General features: G+C 36.5%; 1 non-coding gene across 1 annotated transcript; it reads right to left on the bottom strand.

Annotated features, from left to right (window-relative positions):
* Window positions 1–13752: 13752 nt before the first annotated feature.
* Window positions 13753–13861, bottom strand: LOC127741953 (small nucleolar RNA R71). The gene has a single exon (XR_008003140.1). It is a non-coding gene; the product is annotated as a small nucleolar RNA R71 (small nucleolar RNA).
* Window positions 13862–16979: the final 3118 nt, after the last annotated feature.

Genomic DNA, 16979 nt, shown 5'->3' with positions numbered 1-16979 from the left:
TTAAATAGTATCAGAAATGAGTTGGATTGGGCCCACAAGGCTTTAGAATTCGCTGGCCACGTAATGCTTTAAGTGGATCATATGGCAGCAACGACGCGTGCACGTACAGTGTGCGTGCACGTCACCATACGTGTAGCAACTTTGGCAAATCTTATATCATTTCGAAACCTCGGATGTTAGATTTCCAACCCAACTAGAACCGTATCATTTGGACCTCTGTAGCTCAAGTTATGGCTGATTAAGTGCGAAGAGGTCGGCTTGACAGCTTTTGCGATTCCTTCATTTCTTCATGAGTTCTCCATTTTTACATTCTTTTCCTTTATTCCCTTTATCCAATCTTTGCCTCCTAAATCTAAAATCACTTAACAAACATATGAAGTCATCTAATGGAATCAAAGGTAAATTAAATTTAGCTATTTTAAGACCTAAAAAGCATGTTTTCACCCTTAAGCATAATTAAAGGAGAAGTTATAAAATCATGCTATTTCATTGGATAAATGTGGGTAAAAGGTGATAAAATCCCCTAAATTTAACACAAGATAAACCCTACAAATGGGGTTTATCAACCTCCCCACACTTAAACTAAGCATGTCCTCATGCTTAAGCCAAGAGAGAAACAAAGGGTATCAACATTTATTCAATGTAAATTAACCAAATGCAATCTACCTATATGAAACTATCTAAATGAATGCAATTGCTTGGTCAAAATAAATCAATTCCCAAGAAGCATATATTCATAAGGCCTAGGACTAGCAAGTCTAATCCACAATTGAATTGAGTTATTAAATATTTTTACAAACTTGCATGAAAAGTGATATTTATAGATAGAAGCATGTAATTAAGCATCAAACCCTCACCGGATGTATTCGCACTCTATTCGCTCAAGTGTTTGGGGTTGATTCTCTCAATTCTCTCCTAATCATGCTTTCCAAGATTTGTTTTTCTTATAACAATCAACATTTATTCCATGCATGCATACAAGTATCATGAGGTCTTTTCTTTAGGTTGTAATGTGGCTAGGCTCAAGGTATGATGCATCTTTGGTTAAGTGAGCTTGAAATTTGAATCTTTGATAAGCTTAAACTTCCCACCTAACCTATGACATCCTATCCAATTTCAAAGCTAACATAACTACCCATTCTTCACTTTTTCACATACTCATGTATTCCTTTTTATTTCACAACACATATGCATTGATTTTATTGGACGTTGCTTCACTTGGGGCATTTTGTCCCCTTTTTATTACTTTTCTTTTTTTTTCTTTCTTTTTCTATTTTTTTCTTTTCCATATTGTTTTTCTTTTTCTTTTCTTTTTTCTTTTGTTTTTCTCATTTTTTTCTTTCTATATACAAGAGCATCAATGCATAAGGTTTTACATTTGATCAATACATGAGTATGTATCCAATTCTCAATATTTTCAACAAAATACAAAATAGACCCCTTTTTCCCAACCAATGTCCCATGTTTTCCCACTCTTGAATGATGCTCACACACACTAGCCTAAGTTAATCAAAGATCCAAATAAGGGCATTTATTGTTTTGCGCTTTAAGGCTTGTAATATGCTAAATTAAGAACAAAGTGAGTCAATCATAGGCTCAAATTTAGCTAACAAAGGAATATAAAAGGTAAGGATTTTTGGGTAAGTGAGCTAATGAAATGATAGCCTCAATCATATAAATGCATGAATACACAAAATAATGGACATAAAGAATCAAACAATTCAAAGATTACAATCATAGAAAGAGAATAATGCACACAAGAAGGAAAATAAGTGGTTATAAGATGTAACCACACTATTAGGCTAAAAACTCACTTGCTTGTGTTCTTAGCTCAAAATTCATGTTCCACAATATATATAATTCAAGCAAGTTCTATGAAAAGTTTTCACTCAAATCAATTGAGATGTCCTATAGATAGAAATCTTGAAAAACTTCATTATTTTGACTAAGCTTATTTTGTATATGTATGCAAGATTAGGAAAAATGAAAAATAAAAAAATCCAAAAAAAAAACCTAAAATGAAATGCAAAAGTGTTGAGATTAGAAATTTGTCACCCAAAATCGCCGATCGGTCGGATGACCTCCCCACACTTAAAGGTTTGCACCGTCCTCGGTGCACTCAAAGATGAGCAAGGGGGTACGGTGAATCTCCGGATTGCTGTGTGTTTTTAGTCTTGCTTCCATTATTGCTTGTGGTGCATCAACCATGAAAAACAAAAATATAACACCATAAGGTAGGGTAATACAATAGCAATGAAGCATAATTGTTTGAATGAGGTAAATCACTAGAATTGAGTGAGTGAATTAGTGTGACATTAAGAAATATTAGGTATGTGAATTCTAAATTGCGCGGTTTAGAACACACATTAGCATAAAAAGCTATGTCACAAAAGAAGCATGCACTTCACTTATCCTAGTGTGCTTGAGATGCTTTAAGTAAACTTGTAAGGTAAAACAAGCATTAAAGAAGCATGAAAGCATTCAAGCTAAAGCATATGGATGCATATAATAATGAAACACCATGCACTAAGGTAAATGCATAACATCATCCATCAAGAAGTTTCCTAATCACAAAATAAGGCTCAAATCACATGGTGGCCAAATCATGTAATTCAAGAAGAGTCACAAGCTCGAAGGCAATTCTCATCACTTGGCATTCTTAAAAGGTGAGCATGAAAAACTCAAAACCAAGTAGCAAAATATAACCTCAACAATAAAATCCAACAAAGATTATAATCATAATGATGTTAAGAAAACATCCCTTTTTAATACTCAACAGCAATTAATGGTAAACAAGAATAACAATCCAACACTTATAATGAAAAAGAGACAATGAAATGAAAACTAACTAAAACTAACTAACTAACTAAAATAAATGGTTAACAATGCTGTTTGGGAGTGTTAGATGGGGGGTAGAAGAAGGGAAGAAGAAAGGAGAAGGAAAGAAATATAAGGAGGAGAAAAAAAATGTAGTGAAGGAAGGGCATCCGCGCATACGCGTGCATGGCGCGCGCGCGTCGATGGCATATTTCAAGAGTTGTGCGTACGCGTCCTGTGCGCGTACGCGCGAGTGGGGTTGTGCCAAAGGCACAACGTTGGCGCAGCACAGGCACAGCTCTCTGGAAAATGTATGGAATGTGGAACTTCTCAAACTACGCGTGCGCGTGCATGGCGCGCGCGCGTGGATGGTCCAAAACGCTTGATGCATGGGTTCGCGTGTATTGCGCGCACGCGTGGATGGTGCTCTGTTTTCAAAAATTTTTCTATGTTTTTGAACCAATCCAAGCATTCCAAACCTCCAAATAGCTACCAAAACACCTTAAAACCTTATTTAACATACTAAACTATCAACCATACTCAACTAACTAGACAACATGTGAAATCAACTAAACTCTACACTATTTACAAAAGAGAAAATGAAAAGATGTTACCATGGTGGGGTGTCTCCCACCTAGCACCCCATTGTGCCCCAAGATTTCCTATGGGTTGAGCCAAGTGTTGATGGAGTTCTTCACAAGCTTGGGGCTCCCAAAGTTAGTCCTTTTTTTCTAATCCGGGATCCCACACTTTATTTTCACACCCGTCTTGAAGTTGATCATCATTATTAATCCATCCGGGTGGTAAGCAAGATGAATTCTCAAGGTGATACCAAACTCTCCTTTTAGACCCATTCAAGTGAGCACTAGCCCAACCCTTGGATCTAAGCCTTGAGGTATCAAACAAAATGAGCCTTGATTTGCAATGCCATCCACTAAACATTCTTCTCTTACGCTTTATCCCACAAATTATCCTAAGTTGACCATCCGTTTCAAGCAAACCATAGTCAAGTGGGGTAATAAAGCTAATAGAAATGAGTTTTACCCACTCAAGTGAAGGACTAGATGACAACCTAGGCAAAGAATCTTCCAAAGATCTTGACAAAGCGCACTCAACTTCCGTTCTTCTTTTTCTAAAGGCTTCCACCTCTTTACAAGATTTTTCAAATTCAATCCTTTGTTCATCAATTTCATCTAATTCTTCTCCATCACTTAAATCATAAATGGGAGGTTGAGAGAAATCTACCTCCACATCGCTCTCTTCTTCATCGGGAGAAGGGTCTTCAAGTTCAAAGGATTCACCACCATTAGGATTTGATGCTTGGTCTTCATCTCCAAGGGAACTCAACTCTTGCTCCATTCCTTCCAAATCTTCATATGGGATATGCCTTGGAGGTTGTGCACATCCCTCCTCAGCATCAAATTCAATCTTCTTAGAGGAGTTTTCTATAACTCTAGGTTCCCATGGAGGTTTCGCATCTCCTAAGTCTTCAACCACTTCTTCCCCTTCTTCAATAATCGTAGGCTCCTCTAATTGTTCCAACACAAAGTGGCATTCCTCCTTTTCCACCGGAGTTTCCAATCTCTCTTTCATTTTATGCTCTTCTTTTGATTCTCCACATGTAGCCATGAGAGTTCCTTGAGTGTCCAAAAGTTGGGATGCTAACCGGTTTACCACCTCATCCAAGGCGGTCATGAATTGTTGCACATCCCTTGTCATCTCCTCTTTTCCTTGAAGAAGAACACCGAGGGTTTCATCCATTAGAGGTTGGGGTGGATGGGAGGGTTTATCATATTGGGGGAAGGGTTCATAATAGGAAGGTGGTTCATCATAATTAGGGTATGGTCACTACAAGAAAAACATCCATTCAGGTACACTTAAAAAGTGTAGCCAAAAGTGAAAAAAAAAATGATGCCTTACGCTATGGCTATGCTTTTTGGGCTACGGCTACGTTTTTTATGGTGATTCCTATTCGGCCGTTGCCTTTTCTCAAAGGCTACACTTTCCTGCACCAAGGGCTACGCTTTTGGCATTAGGGAATAGGCTACGCTTTTCAAGTGATGCTATCCAGGACCAAAGGCTACGCTTTTCAGCTTTCATTTTTCCAGAATAGGCTATGCTTTTCAACGCTACTGCATCACTTGTAAAGCGTAGCCACATTGTATACAATAGCTACTTTTTATAAGTGTAGCCTTAGGTCTCTTTTTTTTTAGTATACTATAGCTACTGTATATAAGTGTAGCCTTAGGTCCCTCATTATTTTTTTTCTATATATATATATATTCTAATAATTTTTTTTCTCTAAAACCTAATATTTAGTAATATGATTATATATATAATCCTATTTTTTTAATTAAATTAGTCAAAAATTATAAAATAAAAATAAATACACCATACAATATTCTTTAAATAATAAAAATTATCCTTTAACAAAATATATTTATAATGAACTAAAAATATTGGAAAGATCATAAATGAGTATTCATACATCTCACACTAAATTAAACATACCCATATCAAAATATGCATTAGACCACTTAGAATTTACTACTAATAAACTATAGATAAATAAAAATCAGGAAAATGTAAACTAAAACCATGATTACTGTGAGATACAAGTTGTAACAATGCAACCAATAACTATGGAAAAATCCTGTGTTGCAGGGCCAATGTTTAATGGCACTACCGAGAAATATAAGCATTGCAGAAGCATTTGGGACTCCCAGAGCTGTCACCACCAGTAAACATGACGACAAACTGAGAAGTGCAAATTGTAAAAGGGAGTAAAACATCACCACAAAATTTCATCATGTATAAATACACAAATTCACAGAAGAAAAAGCCAGGCCTATACTAGTGAAGAAACAAGTGCATTTTGATTATGATAGTTCATCATTATGCATAAAATACTTAAACAATATCACAAAACACTGTCACCAATGAGAATTCAAAAGGATAGCACAGTAACATAAAAAGGATAAAGGAAATAGCAAAGTAAAAAGAACATATAATTACCATAAAAGATGCCACATGTGTTATTTCAAAGCATGTAATAGAGGTCCTAGAATGATGCTTCCCAAGAAACTTGTCATTTCCTTAAGAACTCCAATTCTATTGCATAAAAAAGAGAATATTGTAACTTGTGAAAAATGGAGAGGAAGATGACCTGTTGTAGTACATGGTGGGAAGGAGAATTTGGGCTTGATATGATGTGTAAGTAATCTATGGACCCTAAAACTTGGATATAAATATGGTTTATGCAGAATGAAAACAAAGGACACAACAAAGATATTAGAACCATAGTGTGCTAGCAAGTGAAAGAAATCTTTACAAAGCACAAAAATATATATCCTCTCACCAATTCAAAGAAGAGGATGATATCACCCGCATACCGGTCTTTAAAGTAAGATCCAGAGGAGCCTTCCGGCCGGGAATATGGTATTTGGATATGAAATTGGCTGCAAAGCTTGATATCATATCCCTATATCTTTCAGTTGAGTCAGCAGCTAAACCAGTTCGGGCACATGGCTTTGGTGCAACCAGACCTCTTAATGCTTTGCCCTATAATATTAAGTGATAACCTCCTTAAAATACAGAATCTAAATTATAATCCCACAACTTATAATTTCATACCACATCAACTACAGTCAATCCAGAAGATTTATCAACAGCTAACAAAAGTTCAGAAACACTTCGAAAATTGACTTGGCTACACTCAGTAGTTGTTTGACAAGCTTGCAATATACCATCCTTGTTAACTTCACCTGAAGTAGCAGAATTCTCCATGCTGCCAACAATTATGAATAGAATAAAAAATAGTGAAAAGTTGACAATGATATCAAGTGATGAATAGACAATGAGGCAAACCATGAACTCCCTTACTGTCTCTTGGCAGCTGAAGTAGAAAAAACCAAAACATTTTTCAAGTTACTAGTAGTAGTTTTCTCCAAAGATGGATTTTCCTGAACATAGTAAGATAGTAACAGTTTTAATTTGTTCAAACTTCAACCTCGATAACTATAAAATAATGAGAGAACTGTAATTGAATGAAGAAGTAAACCAACCAAGCTGAATAAGAATCATGAGTTTGGCAAATAAAATAACCTTTGCATTTTCTTTTCCAGAAACAACTCCAAACTTGGACTTTCTGGCCAAAAATACTTCATCAACACACTTGTTAGTGTATTTTGGGCTCCTCAACATCCCTGGTCTCTTATCCACATTATCCATCTGATTGGTGCTGCAAACATAAATCAACCAAAATCTCTGAAATCTTGAAATTGGTGCTTAACATAGAGAATAGTCTTATATATGTTACCTCTGCATCCTTAACAATTGGTGCTTGCAGCCCATTAATGACTTCTTTTGCATCATATATCACTCTCGCATTCCTGTTATTTGTATCCTTCACTTTATTGTTCTGCCCCATCAAAATGGTTATGAAAGTAGCATAAATCTAACATAGAATATAATTAATTGTTTAAGAATCGATAAGTGAAAAATTTTAAAGACAATATAATACCTATCCCAATGACCATCAACTTCATACAGAACATTCAAAGTTTATGAATTAAGGATCTTCCCTTTGACCACTTTCTGATTTCCACCAAATCCAAGAAAAGAATGAGTTGATTTGTAAGATAAATCAGCCTCAAGTCCTGTCTCTATTGATTTTATATTAATTTTGCCAATCCAATCAACAGCAGGAACTGGAATTATTCCGAATAAAAGCTGATAATATTCTCGTCTCCATTAGAATCAGTTTCGAACACCCTTAGCTCTATGATCTTACAACGAAGCATATTAACAAGGGTCATATCCAGTAGGTATGACATGAGAAAGCTAAAACCCTCAATTCATCAGAAATTGAATAAAGAACAAAACTAGAATTCAACACTAATAATAACAAGTAATGCTCAAATGTGACACGAAAAAGCTTCTAACACAGACAGCATCGCAGAAATTGAACCAGACATAGAAAAATCCTAATTAAAAATTAAATTGTGATATAGGAACCCTAATTAAATTTAACACAGGCTAGTAGGAATTAAGAACCCTAATTGCCTAAATCAGGAAAAAAAATTAAAAGCCTACCTGTCGTCGATGAGAGAGTGAATCGAGCAGGGATAGACGGAGCAGAGGCGGCACGATTAGCAAAGGAGATGCGGAGCAAAGCAGAAAAGCACGGCGAGGAGGTGGTGCGACGTAAGAGAGCTGCGGCGTCATTGCGAAGTAGCAGAGCTGCGGCAGCGGTGCAGTGTAACAGAGTGGCGGTGGTGGCGTGGCGTGGCGTAGCAGAGCCGTGTGAGGATGTGGTGCAAGGAGAAGAGCCATGTGATGGCGTAGTAGAGCTATGAACTCTTAGCTTTATGCAAAATGATGATAGCGTAGGGAAAAGGGGGAAGAGGGGAAAAAATTCACTGGGTGTTATGTGCTTTGGGTAGGAGAGAAGGAATGAAAGACTGAAGGCATTCGATGAAGAAGAAACAAAAAAAATTTCCCTAAGTCCTATATACGTGTGTTTGGGGTTTTTACATTAGGCAACACTTTTAAAGCGTACCCAAAACATAACAAATAGGTTACTCTTTAAAAGCGCTTCCTTTGGTTAATAAAGTGAAGCCATAGCTTTTAAGATAAGGCTACGCTTTATAAGTGATATCTATAACATCTAAGGAGACGCTTTTCAAGTGATCCCACAAATGTGTTTCCTATTCTCCAACAAAAAGGAAACACGGAGAAAAGCGTAGCCTATTCTAAGAATAGGCTATGCTTTTTAAATGTAGCCTAAAAAAAGTGTGGCTGAATGAGTGTTTTTCTTGTAGTGGGTGGTTAAACATTCTCCACTTTTTCCACTTGTTGCACAACGTGCTCCATGGTTGCTTGAAATTGATCCAATGCTTCCTTGAGACGATCCCTTGACTCTTGGTCCGCTTGGATATCATGAGTAGGATCATAGGGCTCTTGGATTGAAGGACATGAGTATTCTTTCATGGGAGGTTGTGGTGGAAAGTAGTATTCATCTTGTGGTTGGAAAGTTTCATATATTGGAGGTGGTTCATCTTGGTAATAATATGGAGGGGGTGGCTCTTGAAAATGTTGATGTTGGAGTGGTGGTGGTTCTATGTGTGGTTCATATGGCTCATATGGTTGTTGGTAGGATGGATATGGATTAGGGTCATATGAAGGTGTTTGGTGGTAGAGGGCTTGTGAGTATGGTTCATGTTGAGGATATGACTCATAGGCATATGGTGGTGGTTCTTGAAAGTCACAAGGAGATTCACCATAGCCATTTGATTGCTGTGCATCATAGAATGGCTCTTCTTCATAGTGCATTGGTGGAGGTTGTTGCCATGAAGATTGATCATATGCATATGGCTCCTCCCACCTTTGAGTGTCCCATCATTGATACACATTCTCATTGAAGTTCTCATCACCTACAACATAGTTGTAATCACACTTATAGCCAAAGTGAGAATTCATGATGAAAAGAGAAAAAAAATCAAAAGCTAATAGAAAATAAGAGAAACAAAATTCTACAAATAGCAAACAAAGCAAAAAAGCAAGATATTCACACTATTCACATATGTACAATAACCAATAACATAACACCATTGCAATTCCCCGGCAAAGGCGCCATTTTTGATGATTAGATTTTTGATGGTTTATAATTTCACAAATGAATTTTCATTGCAAGTATAGTTCCTAAACCAAACAATAACCTTTTCATACAAAAAGTTATTTGTCACTAAAACAAACCCCTAAATTTATAAACCAAAGTATTGGAACCTCGGGTCGTTCTCCCTAGGAATTACAATAAAGTGTCTTGTTATTGGTTGTGAGTTATTTTAGGGTTTTTGAGATTTTAGACAAGAAATATAAATGGCAAAGAAAATAAACTAACAACTAACAAAGCTCTTGGCAAGATATGAGAACTAGAAATCCTATCCTAGTTATACTCCTCAATTATGATAACAAATTGTCCATTACTCCCACTTAGTTAACCTCTAACCATGGAGGAATGTCAAGTGGATGAATCAATTTGATTCTTCAAGTCTTAATCAACTCCTAGAGGAAAGACTAGCTTTAGAGGCATTCAAATCAATTAGCAACTTCTAATTATCAATGAACAAAGGAATTAGATAACTCAAGAGTCACTAATTACTCTACCTAGGCCAAGAGGAACAAAACCTACACTAAAATCCAACCAAGCATTTCATCAAACACTTGGAAGGCACAAAAGAAAAGCATAGTAAATTGACAATAAGAATGAAATCTAACAACAATTATTGAAAGGAATTAACAACAACAATTAAAAGAAACACATTTATTATGAATTACCTTGAATTGAATCGAAAGAAAATAGAAGGGATAAGACTAGATCTACAACAAAGTATAAGAACAACATAAAGGAAATTACAACAAAAGAATAAAGGAAGATGAATGTAACAACAAGGAATTGAAAGGTAGAAGTAGAAGAAAGAATGAATGAAAACCTAGATCTAAGAACTAAACCTAATCCTAATTATAGAGAGAAGTGAGAGCTTCTCTCTCTAGAAACTAACTCTAACTACTAAACTAAGCTAAACTAAACTAATGATCAAAAGTATGTAAAAGTATGTTGATTCCCCTTCAATCCTTGGCTTAAATAGCATCATAAAAGAGTTGGATTGGGCCCCTAAGGCTTTAGAATTCGCTGGCCACGTATTGCTTTAAGTGGATCATATGGCAGCAATGACGTGTGCGCGTATAGTGCGCGTACGCGTCACCATACGTGCAGAAACTATGGAAAATCTTATATCGTTTCGAAGCCTCGGATGTTAGCTTTCTAACCCAACTAGAACCGCATAATTTGGACCTCTGTAGCTCATGTTATGGCCAATTAAGTGCAAAGAGGTCGGCTTGACAGCTTTTGCGATTCCTTCATTTCTTCATGAGTTCTCCATTTTTACATGCTTTTCCTTTATTCCCTTTATCCAATCTTTGCCTCCTAAATCTGAAATCACTTAACAAACATATCAAGGCATCTAATGGAATCAAAGGTAAATTTAATTTAGCTATTTTATGACCTAAAAAGCATGTTTTCACTCTTAAGCACAATTAAAGGAGAAGTTATAAAACCATGCTATTTCATTGGATAAATGTGGGTAAAAGGTGATAAAATCCCCTAAATTTAACACAAGATATACCCTACAAATGGGGTTAATCAATTACCTCTCCTAACAATAGAGCATCCGTGACGTTAGAACCTTCGTGGTATAAGCTAGAACCAATTGGCAACATTCTTGTGATCTGGAAAGTCTAAACTTTGTCTGTGGTATTCCGAGTAGGATCTGGGATGGGATGACTGTGACGAGCTTCAAACTAGTGACCGTTGGGCGCAGTGACAGTGTGCAAAAGAATAAATGTATTCTATTCCGACACAATCGAGAACCGACAACTGATTAGCCATGTGGGAAACCGTAGAGGACATGTTTTCACTGAGAGGAAGGATGGTAGCCATTGACAACGGTGATCAACCAACATACAGCTTGCCATGGAAGGGAGTACGAATGATTGGATAAGGACAATAGGAAAGCTGAGGCTCAGAGGGAACAAAGCATCTCCATACGCTTATCTGAAATTCCCACCAATAAATTGCATAAGTATCTCTATCCTATTTTATGTTTTATTTCTCTTTTAATTATCAAAACCTCATAACCATTTGAATCTGCCTAACTGAGATTTACAAGATGACCATAGCTTGCTTCAAGCCGACAATCTCCGTGGGATCGACCCTTACTCACGTAAGGTATTACTTGGACGACCCAGGACACTTGCTGGTCAGCTATGTGGTGTTGTGAAAAGTGTGATTTACGATTTCGTGTATCAAGTTTTTGGTGCCATTGCCGAGGATTATTCGAGTTTGGACAACTGACGGTTCATCTTGTTGCTTAGATTAGGTAATTTCCTTCTTGTTTCAACCTTTATTTTATATTCAAAAAGTTTTCAAAAATCTTTCAAAAATTTTCTTCTTTTTCGTTTTTCCAAAATTTTTTCAAAAAAAATTTTAATAAAATCATTAAAACCAAAAAATTTTTTGTGTTTCTTGTTTGAGTCTAGAGTCAAATTTTAAGTTTGGTGTCAATTGCATTTTTTTATCTTTCTAGCATTTTTTGAAAACTCATGCATATGTTCTTCTTGATCATCAAGTTGTTCTTGATGATTGTCTTTATTTGATCTTGTGATTTTCTTGTTTTGAGTATTTTCTTATTTTTCATATGCATTTTTAATTTGTTAGTGTCTAAGCATTAAAAATTTCTAAGTTTGGTGTCTTGCATGTGTTTCTTTTCTTAAAAATATTTCAAAAATATGTTCTTGATGTTCATCATGATCTTCAAAGTGTTATTGGTGTTCATCTTGACATTCAAAGTGTTCTTGCATGCATCATTTGTTTTGACCTTAAAATTTTCATGTTTTGAGTCATTTTTGTGTTTTTCTCTCTCATTAAAAATTCAAAAATAAAAAATACCTTTTCCTTATTTGTCTCATAAATTTTGAAATTCTAGATTGACTCAGTCAATTTTTTTTTTAATTTAGTTGTTTCTTATGAGTCAAGTCAATTTTTCAAGTTAAAAATCCTATCTTTTCAAAACTTTTTCAAAAATAAAATCTTTTTCATTTTTATTTCATGTTTTTCGAAAAATTTAAAAAAAAATTTGATTTTCAAAATCTTTTTCTTATTTTTTTTTCATAATTTTTGAAATTATTACTAACAATTAATGTCTTGATTCGAAAATTTCAAGTTTGTTACTTTCTTGTTAAAAAAGGTTCAATCTTTAAATTCTAGAATAATATCTTTTAGTTCTTGTTAGTCAAGTCATCAACTTCAATTTTCAAAATCAAATCTTTTTAAATTTCTTTTTCAAATCTTTTTCAAAATAGATTTCAATCATATCTTTTTCAAAACTGAATTTCAAAATCTTTTTTTAACTTCTTATCTTTTCAAAATTTATTTTCAAATCTTTTTCAATTAACTACTTTTCTCTCTTTGTAATTTTTGAAGACCACTAACAACCTTTTCAAAAAAAAACTCTTTTTAATTAACTAATTATTTTAAACTCTAATTTTATTTTATTTCTTCTAATATTTTCGAATACTAACCAATAATTAAAAATAAAAACAAAAATATTTTTCTTTTCTTTTCTTCTAATTAATTTTCGAATTTCATCTCACTCTCAACTCTTTCTATTTATTTATTTAATTACTAACACTTCTCTCTCCCTCTATGTGTTCGAATTCTCTTTATTTTCTCTCTACCTCATTCTTCTCTTCTTCTCTTCTTCTACTCACATAAAGGAATCTCTATACTGTGACATAGAGAATTCCTCTTCTTTTCTGTTCTCTTCTTTTTCACATGAGCAGGAATAAGGATAAGGATATTCTTGTTGAAGTCGATCCTGTACCTGAAAGAACTCTGAAGAGGAAGCTAAGAGAAGCTAAAGCACAAATCTCTGGAGAGGACTTGACAGAAATTTTTGAAAACGAAGAAGACATGGCAGCCAAAAATAACAGTAATGCCAGAGATTCAAGGAAGACGCTTGGTGACTATGCCGCACCAACTTCCAACTTCTATGGAAGAAGCATCTCAATTCCTGCCATTGGAGAAAACAACTTTGAGCTTAAGCCTCAATTAGTTTCTCTAATACAGCAGAACTGCAAGTTTCATGGACTTCCATCAGAAGATCCTCATCAGTTCTTATCTGAATTCTTATAGATCTGTGATACTGTTAAGACCAATGGGGTTGATCTCGAGGTCTACAACTTATGCTTTTCCCCTTTGTTGTGAGAGACAGAGCTAGAACATGGTTGGACACGCAACCTAGAGAAAGCCTGAACTCTTAGAACAAGTTGGTCAATGCTTTCTTGACCAAATTCTTTCCACCTCAAAAGATGAGTAAGCTCAGAGTGGATGTCCAAACCTTCAGACAGAAGGAAGGTGAATCCCTCTATGAAGCTTGGGAAAGATACAAGCAATTAACCAAAAGGTGTCCTTCTAACATGTTTTCAAAATGGAGCATCATATGTATATTCTATGATGGTCTGTCTGAGTTATCTAAGATGTCATTGGACTACTCTGTTGGTGGATCTCTTCATCTAAAAACGCCTGCAGAAGCCCAGGAACTCATTGAAATGGTCGCAAATAACCAGTTCATGTACACTTCTGAGAGAAATCTTGTGAATAATGGGGTGACTCAGAAGAAAGGAGTTCTTGAGATTGACACTCTTAATGCCATATTGGCTCAGAACAAAATAATGACTCAGCAAGTCAATATGATTTCTCAGAGTCTGACTGGATTGCAAGCTAAAGACGCCTCCTCTGAAGGAGAAGCTTATGACCCTGAGAATCCTGCAATGGAAGAGGTGAATTACATGGGAGAATCCTATAGAAACACCTATAATCCTTCATAGAGGAATCATCCAAATTTCTCATGGAAGGATCAACAGAAGCCTCAATAAGGCTTCAATAACAATAATGGTGGGAGAAATAGGTTTGGCAATAGCAATCCTTTCCCATCATCTTCTCAACAATAGACAGAGAATTCTGAGCAGAGCCTCTCTAGCTTAACAAACATAGTCTCTGATCTATTTAAGACCACCCTCAGTTTCATGACTGAGGCACGGTCCTCCATAAGAAATTTGGAGGCACAAGTGGGTCAGCTGAGTAAAAGAATTACTGAAACTCCTCCTAGTACTCTCCCAAGCAATACATAAGAGAATCCCAAAAGAGAGTGCAAGGCCATTAATACAACCAAAATGGCCGAACCTATAGAAGAGGAGGAGGATGTGATTCACAGTAAGGAAGACCTCATGGGACATCCACTAGACTACAAGGAGTCCCCTATTGAGGAACCACAGGAATCTGAGGCTCATCTAGAGACCATATAGATTCCACTAAACTTACTATTACCATTCATGAGCTCTGACGAATATTCTTCCTCTGAAGAGGACAAAAATGTTACTGAAGAGCAAGTTGCTCAATATCTAGGAGCAATCATGAAGCTAAATACCAAATTATTTGGTAATGAGACTAGAGACGATGAACCTCCATTGCTCATTAATGAACTAAGTGCATTGGTTCAGCTGAAGTTATCTCAAAAGAAAGAAGATCCCAGAAGGTTCTTGATACCTTGCACCATAGGCAGCATGACCTTTGAAAAGGCTATGTGTGACCTAGGATCAAGTATCAACCTCATGCCACTATCTATAATAGAGAAACTATGGATCTTTGACGTACAAGCTGCAAGAATCTCACTAGAGATGGCAGACAAATCAAAGAAGCAGGCTTATGGACTTGTAGAGGATGTCTTGGTAAAGGTTGAAGACCTTTACATCCCAGCTGATTTTATAATCCTAGACACTAGGAAGGATGAGGATGAATCCATCATCTTTGGAAGACCTTTCCTAGCCACAGCAAAGGCTGTGATTGATGTGGATAGAGGAGAGTTAGTCCTTCAAGTGAATGAGGACTACCTTGTTATTAAAGCTCAAGGATCTTCTTATGTAAACAAGGAGAAGAAGAATGAAAAGCTTCTGTCAATACAGAGTCAGACAGAGCCCCTGCACTCAAACTCTTAGTTTGGTGTTGGGAGGCAACAATCATGCTCTGAGTATCTGTGAACTTTGAAAAGAGCTCACTGTCAAGCTATTGACACTAAAGAAGCGCTTATTGGGAGGCAACCCAATTTTATTTTATTTATCTATGTTATTTTATGTTTTCTTTAGGATCATGATCACGTGGAGTAAAAAAAATAACTACAAAAATTAAAGAAAAATAAAAAACAGCATCAAAAATAGCACACTCTGGAGGACGAGCTTACTGGCGTTTAAATGCCAGTAAAGATACCAAAATGGGCGTTTAACCGCCAGCCTGGCACCATTCTGGGCGTTTAAACGCCAGAAAAGGGCAGCAGTCTGGCGTTTAAATGCCAGAACTGGCAGGCAAACTAGCGTTTAAATGCTAATAAATGTATAAAAATGGGCGTTTAAACACCCAGTCTGGCACCTTTCTGGGTGTTTAAACGCCAGAAAAGGGTAGCAGACTGGCGTTTAAACACCAGAAAAGGACAGCAGACTGGCGTTTAAACTTCAGAAAAGGGTATCAGCTCGGCATTTAAACGCCAGGAATGGCACATAGAGGGCGTTTAACGCCAGAAAGGTGCAGGGATGAAAATTCCTTGACACCTCAGTATCTGTGGACCCCAAAGGATCCCCACCTATCCCACCTCACTCTCTCTCCTCTTCACATTTCTCCATAACACTCTACCCAAAACACCACTCACCTATCAAATCTTACCCTCTTCCCCATATTCTCTTCACCACTCACATCCATTCCCTAATTCCTATAAACGCATCATACAACCCATCTACCCCCACCCACTCAAATTCAAACCATTCCCCTCTCAAAACCCCCTTGGCTAAACCCTCTCAAGCCTCCATCTCTCAATTCTCTTCTTCTTCTCCTACTTTCTTTCCTCTTTTGCTCGAGGATGAGCAAACCTTTTATGTTTGGTGTGGAAAAAGTGTTGCTTTTTGTTTTCCATAACCATTAATGGCACCTAAGGCCGGAGAAAACTCTAGAAAAAGGAAAGGGAAGGCAGTGGCTTCCACCTTCGAGTCATGAGAGATGGAGAGATTCATCTCAAAAGGCCCATCACTAGAAAGAGGATGGAGCAACCAAGAGAGCCCACTCATAGACTTCAACAAGAGCATGAGGAATTCCCTCATCAAGAAATCCGTGAGATGCCTCAAGGGATACATTTTCCTCCACACAACTATTGGGAGCAACTAAGGATAGGAGCACCAAAAGCACTAAGGATGGAGCACCAAAGAGCCATGAGGGAGGAGCAACAAAGGCAAGGAAGAGACATTGAGGAGCTCAAGCACTCCATTGGATCTTCAAGAGGAAGAACTAGCCGCCATCACTAAGGTGGACCCGTTCTTTAATTTCTTTGCCCTTATTTTCTGTTTTTCGATTTTTTGTATGCTTTATGTTTTATCTATGTTTGTGTCTTCATTACATGATCATTAGTGTCTAGTGCCTATGTCTTAAAGCTATGAATAATTCCATGAATCATTCACCTTTCTTAAATGAAAAATGTTCCTAATTACAAAAGAACAAAAGG

The sequence above is a fragment of the Arachis duranensis genome, chromosome 9, assembly GCF_000817695.3.
Source record: "Arachis duranensis cultivar V14167 chromosome 9, aradu.V14167.gnm2.J7QH, whole genome shotgun sequence".
In the NCBI taxonomy this organism is placed as follows: domain Eukaryota; kingdom Viridiplantae; phylum Streptophyta; class Magnoliopsida; order Fabales; family Fabaceae; genus Arachis; species Arachis duranensis.
The sequence above is the reverse complement of the archived record's forward strand: the minus strand, read 5'-3'. Positions and strand labels throughout refer to the sequence as shown.